Below are 13,959 nucleotides of genomic sequence, written 5' to 3'. Positions count from 1 at the left end.
TTAAAGGGTTGCAATAACTGAGCAAATTCTGAATCAAGAAAAAGGCAACTTAAAAAATGATAGGATAGAATTGGGAGAGCCCAGCTGTCTTCCTTCTGTTTCATGGCTGGCTGGGAAATGGAACACCTTGGCAAACGCTTCCACAGAGATGAATCCTTCAATTTCCACTGCTCTTCTGTACCAGCAAATTATGGTAGTTACATTCACCAAAGAGAAACCACACTCAGCCTTCTGCCACCTGCTCCCTCTTCCCAGGGAGGAGTCTGTCATTTCCCCTCTCCATTGGCCACTCAGCTGCAGATTTTACCAAGGCTGTTCCCCTGGGCATGTGTAGGATGGGTGGCGTTTCCAGCCACGGGGGTGTCAACTCAAGGTTTTCCTTTTGGCTTCTCAGTCTCTCTGTCCCCAGTCCTTTTGGATGATATGTATGGCACTGTCCAGGCCTGTGGTCCCCAAAGTGGTTCCCTTGGATGACTTCTATACCTTCTTCCCAATTTGCAAGAGAGCTACACAGACACCATCTTAGCTAAGCCAGTTTTCCAAGCACCATTTGTTGAATAGGCTGTTCTAAGCCAGTTGAGTGGGTTTGACAGCCTTGTCAAAAATCACTCGACTATAGATGTGAGGGTCTATTTCCAAATCCTTGATTCAATTCCACTGGTCAATCTATCATTATGCCATTCCTTTTATTTTAACCACTGTAGCTAGATAATATGCTTTAAAGTCTGGAAGTGAGAGTCCTCCAACATTGTTCTTTTTAAAGATATTTTTAGCTATTTGGGGACACTTACCCTTCCAGATAAATTTAATAATAGGCTCTTCCAATTCTACAAAGAAGGATATTGGAATTTTTATTGGGATTGCATTAAATCTGTAGTTCAGTTTGGGTAGAATTGACACCCTGATATTTAATCTTCCAACCCATGAACATGGAATATCCTTCCATTTATTTAGATCATCACTGGCTTCTTTTAGCAAGGTTTTATAGATTTCTGAATACAAGTCCTTTATCTCCTTTGTTAAATTTATTCCTCAGTATTTGATTCTTTTAGTCACTATTGTAAATGGAATTTTTTCTGACTTCCTTCTCAGATTGCTCATTATTAATGTATAGAAATTATTGATTTTTGCTTATTAATCTTGTGTCTTGCCACTTTGCTGAAATTTATTCCATTATTATGAGAGAAAGTGTTTTGTATAATTTCAATGTTTTAAAATTTATTGAGATCTGACTTATGTCCCAACATTTGATCTATCCTGGAGAAATACCCATGAGCACTTGAGAAGAATGTATATCCTGCTCTTTTGGGGTGTAATGCTCTATAAATGTCTATTAGGTCTAGCTCATTTATTATATTATTTAAGCTCTCAGTTTCCTTATTTATCCTCTGTCCAGATGTTCTATCTAATGCTGAGAGTGACGTGTCGAAGTCTTCAACTATTTTATTATTGTAGAGATGTCTATTTCTCCTCTTAGTTATTCCAGTGTGTGTCTAATGTATTTTGGGAGATCTATGTTGAGTGCATACATTTTTATTATTGTTACCTTTTCTTGGTGAATTGTCCTTTTTATTAATATATAGTGAACTTCATCTCTTATAACAGTTTTGCATTTAAAATCTATTTTATCTGATAGTAGTATCACTATACCCACATTTTGATTGCTGTTAGTGTGGAATATCTTTTTTCCAGCCTTTCACTTTCAACCTGGTTGTGTCCTTGTATCTAAGGTCTTTGTAGACAATAAATAGATGGCTTATGTTGTTGTTGTTTTTAATCCATTCTGTCTGTCTTTTTCTTGTTAAGGGGGTGTTCAATCAATTAACGTTCAGTGTTATTACTATAAAGATGCTACTTCATTTTTTTCACTTTATTTTTTAAGAGATACTTTGATTACATAAATGTACTTCATCCATTTTATCCCTTGGCTTTCTGTTATTATATCTTACTATTGTCTGTATTTTAACCCTTTCAATTTCTCTTAACTTATGTTCTTCATTTTTACACTCTTCTCCAGGGCTGTCTCCCTTGTCTTTTCCTTTCAGTCTGTAACACATCCTTTAATATCTCTTGTAGATTCAGTCTCTTGGTAACATACTCTCTCAGTTTTTATTTGTCTGTAAAGACTTTAAACTTGCCTTAATTTCTGAAGGATAGTTTTGCAAGTTAAAGCATTCTAGGCTGGCACTTTTTCTCTTTTTTGTACCTTAAATATATCATAACTACCTTTACACCTCCATGGTTTCTAATGAGAGATCATCACTTAGCCTTATTGAGGCTCCCTTGTAAGTAATACTTTGCTTTTCTCATGCTGCTCTCAAAATTCTCTCTTTATTTTTGGTCTCTGACAAGCTAAATAGATGTATTAGCGTAGGTCTGTTAGGATTTATTCTGTTTGGGTTATGTTGTCCTTCTTGAATATTAATATTCATGTCTTTCATAACAGTTGGAAAAATTTTCAGTCAGTATTCCTTAAATTTTCCTTCTATCTCTTTTCTGTTCTCTTATCCTTCTGGGATACCAGTAACACATATATTTGTGCATTTCATGTTTCATTCAATTTCCTGAGACCCTTTTCACTTTTTTGTGTTCTTTTCTCTGACCTCCTATCTTTTCAAGTTCAAATGTTGTGTCTTTGAATTCACTTACTCATTTTTCTGACATTTCATATCTGCTGTTATATGGCTCTGATGTTTTTGTTTTTTTTAGGAGTTACCAGAGAATGAACCCAGGAACTCATATATAGGAAGCAGGTGCTCAATTACTGATGTACATCTACTCCCCAATAAGAGTTGTTTTTATTTTTATTTTTGTTTTTTGTTTTGTTTTGTTTTGTTTTTAGGAGGTCCTGAGGACAAACAGCAAACTAATCCCAATTCAAGTTGAAGGACAGAAAAAGATCAGAGCAGAAATAAATCAAATGGACAACAGAAAACAATAGAATCAACAGAACCAAAAATTGGTTATTTAAGAAGGCCAACAAAATTGACAAACCCTTAGCTAGACTGACAAAGAAAAAAAAGAAGACTCAAATAAAATCACAAATGAGTGGGGAATATTACCACTTACCCTGCAGAAATAAGAGAGATCATAAAGTGATACTATGAACAATGATATGCCAAAAAACTAGACAATGTAGACAAGATGGACAAATTCCTAGAAATATAATGACTTCCACTGACCCTGGAAGAAATAGAAGACTTCAACAAACCAAATATGAGATTGAAAGAGTCACCAAAAACTCCCACATAAGTAAAGCCCCAGACCAGAATGGCTTCATAGGTGAATTCTACCAATCAATCAAAGATGATCTAATACCAATCTTGCTCAAGCTCTTCCAAAAAATTGAACAGGAAAGAATGCTACCAAACTCATTCTATGATGCCAACATCTCCCTAATACCAAAACCAGATAATGATAATATGAAAAAAGAAAATACTTGCAAACTGAATCCAAAAGCACATTAAAAGAATTATAAACCATGATCAAATGGTTTTTATCCCAAGTAAGCAAAGGTGGTTCAACACAAGAAAATCAATTAGTGGGAAGTAGATGTGGCTCAAGCAATTGGGCTCCCATTACCATGTGAAAGGTTCTGTGTTCAATTCCTGGGCTTCATGGTGAAAGCAAACTGGCCCTTGCAGCAAAACTGGCCCACTCAGAAAACTGGCTTGCACAGTGGAGCTGGCCCACACAGAGGACCTGGCCTACATGGAGAGCTTATGCAATAAGATAGCACAACATAAAAGATACTCAGGGGAAAAGACAATTAGAGATACAACAAACCAGGTTGCTGAGGTAGTGTAAGTGATTGCCTCTTTCCCATGTTGGCAGATCCTGGCATCGGTTCCCAGTGCCTCCTAAAGAGAAGATGAGAAGAGAAGACAAGCCGACTGTGATGGTTAGGCTATTGTGTCAACTCGGCCAGTTAATTGTGCCTACTTGTTTGGTCAAGCAAGCACTGGGCTAACTGTAATGCAAGGTCATTTACGGACTTTAGTCACCATTAACTTTACTGCAGTGGTAAATCATAGATAGCTGGTTATAATTACATCAATCAGGGAGACTGCCATCAGCAATGAGTGACGCTTAACCCAATCAGTTGAATGCCTTAAAAGGGGAAGTGATTCCTGCATTGAGACAGAATTTCCCAGCTCATCTATGGACAGCCAACATCTCCCAGAACTCATCAAGAACCTTCATTGGACTTACATCGCAGCCCCTGGTTGCAGCCTGCCTGTGGAACCTGGACTTGTGCATCCCATGGTTGTGTGAGAGACTCTTATAGAATTGTATACTATTGACAGATATCTCTTGTTGATTCTATTTCCCTGGAGAATCCTACTAATACACTGACACAGAAGAACATTCAGCAAATGGACATGGAGAGCAGACAGCAAGCACAAGTGGCAAGGAGGGTGGGATAAATGAAAACAAAATCTTAAAAAAAGAGAGTCTACAGCTGTAAGCAGGAGAATTCCATCCATCAGCCATGTGGGATCTAGGCCCCTCTTGAGTTAGAGGCAAAGTTGGCATCATCATTCCAGGGTCTTCAGGATGGAGGAATAAAATATGGATTAGAGTGGACTTACTGGTATTCTACTATAGAATTATTGTGACTCTAGCAATGGAAGAAACTGTATCACAAATGTGGGGACAGTGGCCATGGGAGTTGCTGAGGGCAGGGAGAGGGAAGAAGAGGTGTGATATGCGGCGTTTTCAGGACTTGGAGTTGTCTTGAATGATATTTCAGTGATAGATGCAGGACATCATATATCCTGCCATAACCCACTGAATGAACTGGGTGAGAGTGTAAAATGCAATATAAACTATAGCCCATGCAGTGTAGCAGTTCTCCAAAATGTATTCATCAAATGCAATGAATGTGCTGCATGGATGAAAGAATTTGGAGATGTGGGAGGATTAGAAACATGGTAGTGGGGGTATATGAGACTCTCATATTTTTTAATGTAATATTTTGTATGATCTATGTATATTAAAAAATTTAAAGATCCAGAAAAATAAAATAAAATCTAAAATTGAAAAAAAAGAGAAAATTCGTGTAATAAACCACATTAATAAATTTAAGAAGAAAAACCACACGATCCTTTCAATTGATGTAGAAAAGGTATTTGACAAGATACAGCATCCTTTTTTGATAAAAACACTCCAAAAGATAGGAATAGAAGGAGCTTTCTCAGTTTGCTAAAGTGCATATGTGAAAAATCTACAACTAGCATTGTACTCAATGGTGAAAGACTGAAAGCTTTCCTACTGAGATCAGGAATAAGTCAAGGATGCCCATTGTCACCACTGTTATTCAATATTGTGCTTGAAGTTCTAGCTAGAGCAATTAGGCAAGAAAAAGAAATAAAGGTCAACCAAATAGGAAAGGAAGAAGTAAAACTTTCACTCTTCACTGATAATATGATCCTATATGTAGAAATGCTGAAAAAATCCACAAAAAAGCTACTAGAACTAATAGACAAGTTCAGCAAAGTGGCGGGATACAAGGCTAATATGCAAACATCATTAGCTTTCTATACACTACTTAAGAGCAATCTGAGGAGAAAATCAGAAAAAAATCCATTTATAATAGCAGTTACAAGAATCAGATATTTAGGAATAAATTTAACCAAGGATGTAAAAGACCAGTATTCAGAAAACTAAAAACATTGCTAAAAGAAACTGAAGAAACAAGTAAATGGAAGCACAATGTTTTCCTGAACTGGAAGACTAAATGTTAGGATGTCAATTCTACCCAAACTGATTTACAGATTCAATGCAATCCCAAGTAAAAATCCCAACAGCTTTTTCTTTTTTTTTTTTTTTTTCAGAAATGGAAAAGCCAATAATCAAATTTATTTGGAAAAGGGGCTCAAAATAGCCAAAAATGCCTTAAAAAAGAACAAAGTTGGAGGACTCTCACCTCCTGTCTTTAAAGCATATTACTTAGTGGCAGTTGTAAAAACATCTTGTTACTGGCAAAAGACAGATTGACCAATGGAACAAAATCAAGAACTCAGAAACAGACTCTCACATCTATAGTTATATCATTAAAAAAATTTTTTCAATTTTTAAAATTTTTGCTTTTTTATTTTTATATATTTTTACTCAAGTAATTTTTGAAGGCTACCAAATCCTCCCAAGTGGGCCAGAACAGCCTATTCAACAAAGAGTGCTGGAAGAGCTGGATATCCATATCCAAAAAAGAAAGATGACCCTTATGTCATACCTCATATGAAAATTAACTTAAATGGATCAAAGACCTAAATATATAAGTGACAACCATAAAACTCCTACAAGAAATTGTAGGAAAACATCTTAAAGACATTGTGGTATGTGGTGGCTTATTGGACCTTATAATGAAGCATGCACAAGAAAAGAAAAAAATAGATAAATGGAACCTCCTCAAATTAAACACTTTTTTAAAAGATTTATTTTTATTTGTTTCTCTCCCCTTCCCCCATTGTCTGTTCTCTGTGTCCATTCTCTGTGTTCTGTGTTAACAATATTGTAATGTTTCTGTAACAAAAGCAAATTTGGTACTATATTAATGCTAAAGGTGAAAAAAGGAATGTGGAGGGAAGCGAACTTGGCTCAATGGATAGGGCATCTGCCTACCACATGGGAGGTCTGCAGTTCAAACACTGGGCCTCCTTGACCCATGTGGAGCTGGCTCATGTGCAGTGCTGATGCGTGCAAGGAGTGCCCTGCCACGCAGGAGTGTCCCCATGTAGGGGAGCCCCACATGCAAGCGGTGCACCCCATAAGGAGAGCTGTCCAGTGCAAAAGAAAGTGCAGCCTGCCCAGGAATGGCGCTGCACACAGAAAGTGCACACAGCAAGATGACACAATAGGGGGAAACACAGATTCCCGTTCTGCTGATAAGGATAGAATTGGTCACAGGGGAACACACAGTGAGTGGACACAGAGAGCAGACAACTGGGCGGGGCAGGGGAGGAGGGAGAGAAATAAATAAAAATAAAATCTTTTTTAAAAAAAAGGAATATGGAGTTTGGTTCTATGAGATATGAATATGATGACACATTTTTTCTCTCCTGCATTTTTCAATAATAAGGAGACCTTGACTATGTCAATTAATTAATCTGTATCCATTCTGTGCATCTTTCCGAACCCTAGAGGAATTTATGAGTTCATCATTGGGATTAGACAAGTTAAAAGTGCCTGGAAACAACTTTTTTTAAGATTTTATTTATTTATTCCCCCTCCCCCCACCTGCCCTGGTTGTCTGTTCTCTGTGTCTATTTGCTGCATCTTCTTCTTTGTCCGCTTCTGTTGTTGTCAGTGGCATGGGAATCTGTGTTTCTTTTTTTGTTGCGTCATCTTGTTGTGTCAGCTCTCCATGTGTGTGGCACCATTCCTGGGCAGGCTGCACTTTCTTTTGTGCTGGGTGGCTCTCCCCATGGGGCACACCCCCTGTGCATGGGGCTCCCCGACACAGGGGACACCCCTGCATGGCACGGCACTCCCTGCGTGCATCAGCACTGCGCATGGGCCAGCTCCATGCAGGTCAAGGAGGCCCAGGGTTTGAACCGCAGACCTCCCATATGGTAGACGGATGCCCTAACCACTGGGCCAAGTCCATCCCCGGAAACAACTTTTTAGGAATAATGCTTCCATACTTGATGAGTTGCATTTTATTTATTTATTTATTTTTGAATTTGAAATAAAGTTTTTTAAAAAATAAGAAAGCCTTGTGGCACCTATACTGGTCCTTCCCTAACAGCTCCCCATCTTTGGTGACTCCAGCCTGCACTCCCAGTGCAGGTCCCTGGTCCTGGGTTATAGAGGGAGCAGAGTAACCCCTTAGCATATGTCTGTGCTAATCCATCAGGTAGCAGCCTGAGGTACTGATCCAGGAGACACTCATCATGTCAGTCCCAGAATTAGTGCTAGATATAGAGACAGCTGGCAGAGTCCCTAAAACACCTAAAGAAAACAATCAACTCACAGCTGCCTGATTTGGGGGATTACTAGTTGAGACATACAGTAGTACCCAGGACCTAGGGGAAAGACTGCGAATTTCCTGTGGGAGATGTTGGACACATTTGGATCTGTGTATATGGAGGAACTGGTAAGTCCACATGCATACATGCCCAGAAGAAGACATATATTCAGAAAAGACCTATGAAGACCCTATGCTTTCACCTTGGGCTGTCCTTTTGGCTCACTGTAGGGCTGGATAAGCACTGAAGAAGGGTACCAGCACAGAGCCAATCTGAAAAGATAGGGAAAGACGTTTTCTTTCTGTGTGTATGTGTGTGTATGTAGGTTTTATTTTTGTATTTTGGTTAGAGTATGGCATTCAAGGAAATCTCCATCATAATACTAGTTGCCTAAAAGTTTAAGGAATAGAGTTCAATCAATAGAAGCAGACACCAGAGAGCCCTGAGCAGCCCCACTGCTGCCGTTGACTAGTTACTGTCATACCTGGGAGCTGCTCCAGCCTGCATCAGTCACCATCACTACAACCATGAGCAGCAAGGCTGAGACCTAGCAGCTGCCTGCATCCCACTCTAAGTACTGCTGACCCCAAGCCTGGCACAATGGGCAGCAGCACAGGGAGTGGTGTCCCAGGTGGCCTCACATCAGTGGCACTTGCAGGCAGGAACAATAAGGTCATCACAATGAAAGTTTTGGGAATAGTAAAATGATTCAGTTTAAGAAATAGATATGATTTCGTCAACAGGAATGACAATAAGGAAGATGTATTAGTACACCAGACTGCCATAAAGAAAAACAACCCCAGGAAGTACCTTCACAGTGTAGGAGATGGAGAGACTTTGGAGTTTGATATTGTTGAAGGAGAAAAGGGGGCGGAGGCAGCAAACATCACAGGCCCTGGTGGAGTTCTAGTGCAAGGTAGTAAATAAGCAAGACTGTTACTATTATAGACATTATTCACATCATCCAAACAATTACCAGCAAAATAACCAGAATAGTGAGAATGGGGAAAAGAATGAGGGATCAGTGTGCTCCCAAAGGCCAGGTCCAACAATGCTGTCCTTATCACAGGAGACAATTCCCACCTTACTACATGAAGAGACCCTGTGGACAATGACCTCAGGGTTCCAACCCTCCTGTACAAGAAGAGGTGACAAGTGCTGACAATCAGGGTGCAGGAGAACAAGGTATACCAGTGAGACAGAATATGTATCAGTGTTATAGACCATGATTCTGCAGGGGCACCCTTGCCAAAGACCGTCTAGAATGAAGAGCAATGAAGATGATATGGAAAATCAAGGAGGTAAGACCCAAGGTCAGCAGCCACCTCAATGTTTGTACTGCAATAACTTGAATTACCATCCCAGTTACCCAGAAAACCCTAAACCATAAGATATCAAAGAGACAAAAGCAGCCAAACCATCAGCTGAGAATTCATCCACTCCCAAAGCTGAGCAGGGAGGGACTGAGTAAATGCCAGCCTACCATCTCTACCATTCTTCAGTTTAGTCATCCAACAAGAAGTGAATATGAAATTCCTGCAATAAGAAATGAACAAAAGTTTGCAGCTGAAGACCTTAAGTGCTTGCTTTTTGCCCATTTACCAGATAACTAGAACTATTTGCATTATTTGTGCAGCATAGGGCTTTTATTATTTTTACCTAAAGATGTGTCTTTTTGGTAATAACAAATATGTTTTTTAAAAAAGCCTGTTTTTCAGTACACCTTTAAAGGCTTTTAAATTGTTTCATATCTGAGATTTTTAAGGACCTCATTTTAATTTGTAATATAAATTTAGAATTTGATTTTTTTCAAAAAGGTCCACAAACTTCAAGCACCTATTAATAAAAGTCTTAGATTTTTAAAAAGAAAGCATAAGAAATAGATACAGTTCATATGTACATATATCAAGGGACAGAGTATTTGCATAAATAGTTTGGGAAAATCACTAAACATATAGACTGTTAAGGCTTTCAACAATAAGAAGGGGAAAATATACTGGTAAATTCTGGAAAAGGAGGAGACACCTCTTTTAGAAAATTCAAATGTCCAGATTTCAACAAAAAATCATGAGACTTACAAAGAATAAGGAAAAGATGGCTGATTCAATGGAACAAAATAATATGACAGAAACTATCAATGAGGAAGACCAGGCATTGGATATATCAGAAAAAGACTAAATAAACAAAACAAAACAAAATCCCTCAAAAAAAAATCTTAATTATGCTCAAAGTGCTAAAAGAAAACCAGAAAAACAATACATGAAAAAATTAGAATTCCAATAATGATATATAAATTATTAAAAGGAATCAATTCAAAATACGGGAGAGGAAAAGTACAGTAATGGAAATTAACAAGTCCATAGAAGGGTTCAAAAGAAGATTGGAGTTGGCTGAAGAAAGAATCAGCATACTTGAATCAATATACACATCCATGAATATGAACAGACTCCAAAGATGGGATGATGCTGAGACACAGTATAACTGACCTGTTGAAAGACAAAGACAAAGAAAGAATCCTGAAAGCAGCAAGAGAGAAGCAAACCATCACATACAAGAAATGCTCAATAAGATTAAGTGTCCATTTCTCACCAGAAACCTTAGAGTTGAGAAAACAATGGATGACATATTTAAAGTGCTGAACGAAAATAGTGAACCAAGAATTCTATATTAAGCAAAGCTGTCCTGCAAAAATTAAGAGAGAGATTAAGATATTTCAAGATAACCAAAACCTGAGGGAATTTACCACTAGAACCTGCCCTACAAAAATTGCTAAAAGTAATTCTTCAGTTTGAAAGGAAAGGATACAGGACAATAACTTGAAGCCTTATGATGAAATAAAAATCCCTAGTACAGGTAAAAACATGGGTAAATAGAAATGCCATACTATTGTATTTTTGTATTATAATGCTACTCTTCATTTCTCATATGATCTAAAATACAGATGCATCAAAAGTAGTCATAAATCTATGCAAGTGGACAACCAGTATATAAAGATGTAATTTGTGAATAGAACAATATAAAAAGGGAGCAGAACAGAATAGGAATATACTTTGTGTGTGCTATTGAAGTTAAGTTACATCAATTCAAACTAGATCATTTATATATTCAGGATGTTAAATGCAAGCCACATGGTCACCACAAAGAAAATACACACACACACAAAGGAAATGAGAAGAGATTCTAAATGATTCAAAAATTGATTCAAAAAATTTTAGACAATAGTGGAAGAAATGAAGGACAAAACAGGTAATAGATTCACAAAAATAAAATAGCAGAGGGGAAGGTGATTCCTGCATTATCAGTAATTATTTTAAATATAAATGGGATGAACTCTACAATTAAAAGGCAGAGGTTGGCAGAATAGATTAAAAAGCATGACCCAATTATACTCTTTATAGACAAATCACCCTAAAGTCAAAGACACAAATATGTAGAATGTAAAAGGCTGAAAAAAAATATCCCATGTAAACAGTAACCAGAAAAGAGCTGATTGGCTATACTAAAATCAAATAAAAATAGACATTAAGTAAAAAACTCGTACAAGGGACAAATAAGGACACTGTATAATGATAAAAGGGCCAATTCAACACGAAGATATAACAAACTAACATATATGCACCTAAAAGCAGAGCCACCAAATATATAAAGCCTTCATTGACAGAATGTAAGGGAGAAACAGATGGCTGTACATTAATGGTAGACTTCAATACACCACTTTAAAAATGGAGAAAGACACATTGCCTTAAACAAGATAGCAGAGTGAGATGCTCCAAGGCTCTGAAACTGGCAGAAACATCTTTCTCATATATAAATGAGATTATATATGTAAATTTATGAGATTTATTATAGGTGTTGGCTCACACAATGTTGGGGATAGGCAAGTCTAAATTCTGTAGTGCAGCCCACAAACTAGGAACTCTGATGAAGGTTTTTGGTGAATTCCCCAGGAAAAGCTTGCTGGCTGAAATAGACATGGAAATTCTTCCTTCTGATTGCAGAAATCATCACTTCTTTTAAGGCCTTCAACAAATTGGATGAGATTTCTCTCATTGTTGAAGGCAGTCTCAATCATTGATTGTCAGTGTAAACAGTCATAGATTAAATCAATTTACTGATGATTTAAATCTATGAAATATCCTCACCATAACAATTAGGCATGTGCTTCCTTGACCAAACAACTGGACACCATAACCAAGCCTAATTGACACATGAACTGAACCATCACAAGTTTGTAGTAACTGAACAACCACTGAAGGAAGAAAAAGGCAAATTAAAAATAGTAGGAAATCTTGAAGCAACTTTGCTTTCCCCTGTCCCATTCCCTCACAGAGTCAGCTTACACTCTTAGTACAGGTCCCTGGTCCTGGTTCTGGAGAGAATATAGTAGCATTTGTGTACCTATTAGGGTACTTTTATGTCTGTGCCAGTCTAGGGGAAGTCTGAGTGAGCCAGGATGCACATCACAGTCTTGCCATCCCAGATCTTGCCTTGAACCTAGGGGTGTCTCACAGAGCTCTCTTACAAAACACTGTATGAGAAGAGTCAAATTGCGTCACCCTGGGGTAAAGGAGAGCCAACTATTGGAAATATAGTGAAGCACCCAGGGCCATGATGTAAAACTTTGTTAGGGGAATGACAAAATTCATATCTATTTTAATTGGGGAATTACTAGGGTCATACACATATGCCCAGGACAAATCAAATATGCAGAAAAGATGGATGATGATCCTATGCCCTTGCCTTGGGCTATTCTCTAAACTCATTATTAGGACAGATAAGTTTTAAGTGAAGGACAGCACTCACACAAACCAATCTGCAAAGACTGGGAAAGATGTTTCCTTTTTTCCTTTTTTAAATGTTAGTTTGTGGCATTCAAGGAAAGATCTGTCATAATACTAGCTGGATACAAACTCAAGGGTCAGACATATCAGAAGTTAAATTTCAGAAATAAAGCATTAAAATAAACTCCCATGTTGCAACAAAAGATTGCAAAACATACAAAGAAACAGGAAGCTCTGGACCATGTGAGTGAGAAGAATAGAGCATTAAAACCAATAATAAGGAGTACTAGACCTGAGACATACCAAACAAAAACTTTTAAAAAATGGTCCTTAGTAAGTTCAAAGAGCTAAAGGAAACAAGGACAAAGAACTAAAGTATATACATACATACACACACACACATATATATATATTTGGTAGATGAACACAAAAAGAATGTCAAGAGATAAAAAATCATGAAAAGGAACAAAACAGAGCCGAAGGCCATATAGCAGAGATAAAAAATTCCTTAGAAGGTTTCAGCAGCAGATTGGAGCTGGTAGAAGAAAGAATTAGTGAACTTGAAGATAAGAAAATTGAATTAATTTAGTCTGAGGAGCAGAAAGAAAAAATAAAATAAAGTGAACAGAGGCAGAGAGACCTGTGGGACACCATGGAATATACCAATATATGAGTTTCCAGATAGAATATTCAAAGAAACAATGGCTGAAAACTCCCCAAAATTAATGAGATAAATACACACATCCAAAAAGTGCAATTATTTCCTAACAGGATAAATCCAAATAGACACATACCAAGAAATTTTTATAAAAGTATTATAATCAAACTGTCAAATTCCAAATATAGAATTCCAAAAGGCACAAAATAAAAGCAATTCCTCATACACAAGGGAACCTCAATAAGATTGTGTCAATTTCTCATCAGAAACCATGGAGGCAAGAGGGCAGTGGGATGACATATTAAAAGTGCTGAAAGGAAAACTTTGCCAACCAAGGATTCTATATCTAGCAACTCTCCTGCAAAATTAGAGAAAGGGAAATGGAGAGAGAGTGGGAGAGGGAGAGGGGGAGAGAGCTTAAGACATTCCCAGATCATCAAAAGCAGAGGGAGTTAGTAGCACTAGATCAGTCCTTCAAGAAATGTTAAAAGAAGTTCTTCAGGATTTAAAGGAAATGGCACTTAGACAATAGGTATAAATTGTATGATGA

At 37.5% G+C, this 13,959-nt stretch overlaps 1 pseudogene; it reads left to right on the top strand.

Moving 5' to 3' along the window:
- The first annotated feature begins 3,711 nt into the window (after positions 1-3,711).
- Positions 3,712-9,441, top strand: LOC101421685 (Y-box-binding protein 1 pseudogene; annotated as a pseudogene).
- Positions 9,442-13,959: the final 4,518 nt, after the last annotated feature.

This window comes from Dasypus novemcinctus, chromosome 18 (genome assembly GCF_030445035.2).
Source record: "Dasypus novemcinctus isolate mDasNov1 chromosome 18, mDasNov1.1.hap2, whole genome shotgun sequence".
NCBI classification, from domain to species: Eukaryota; Metazoa; Chordata; class Mammalia; order Cingulata; family Dasypodidae; genus Dasypus; species Dasypus novemcinctus.
This window is presented reverse-complemented; position numbering and strand designations above follow the sequence as displayed.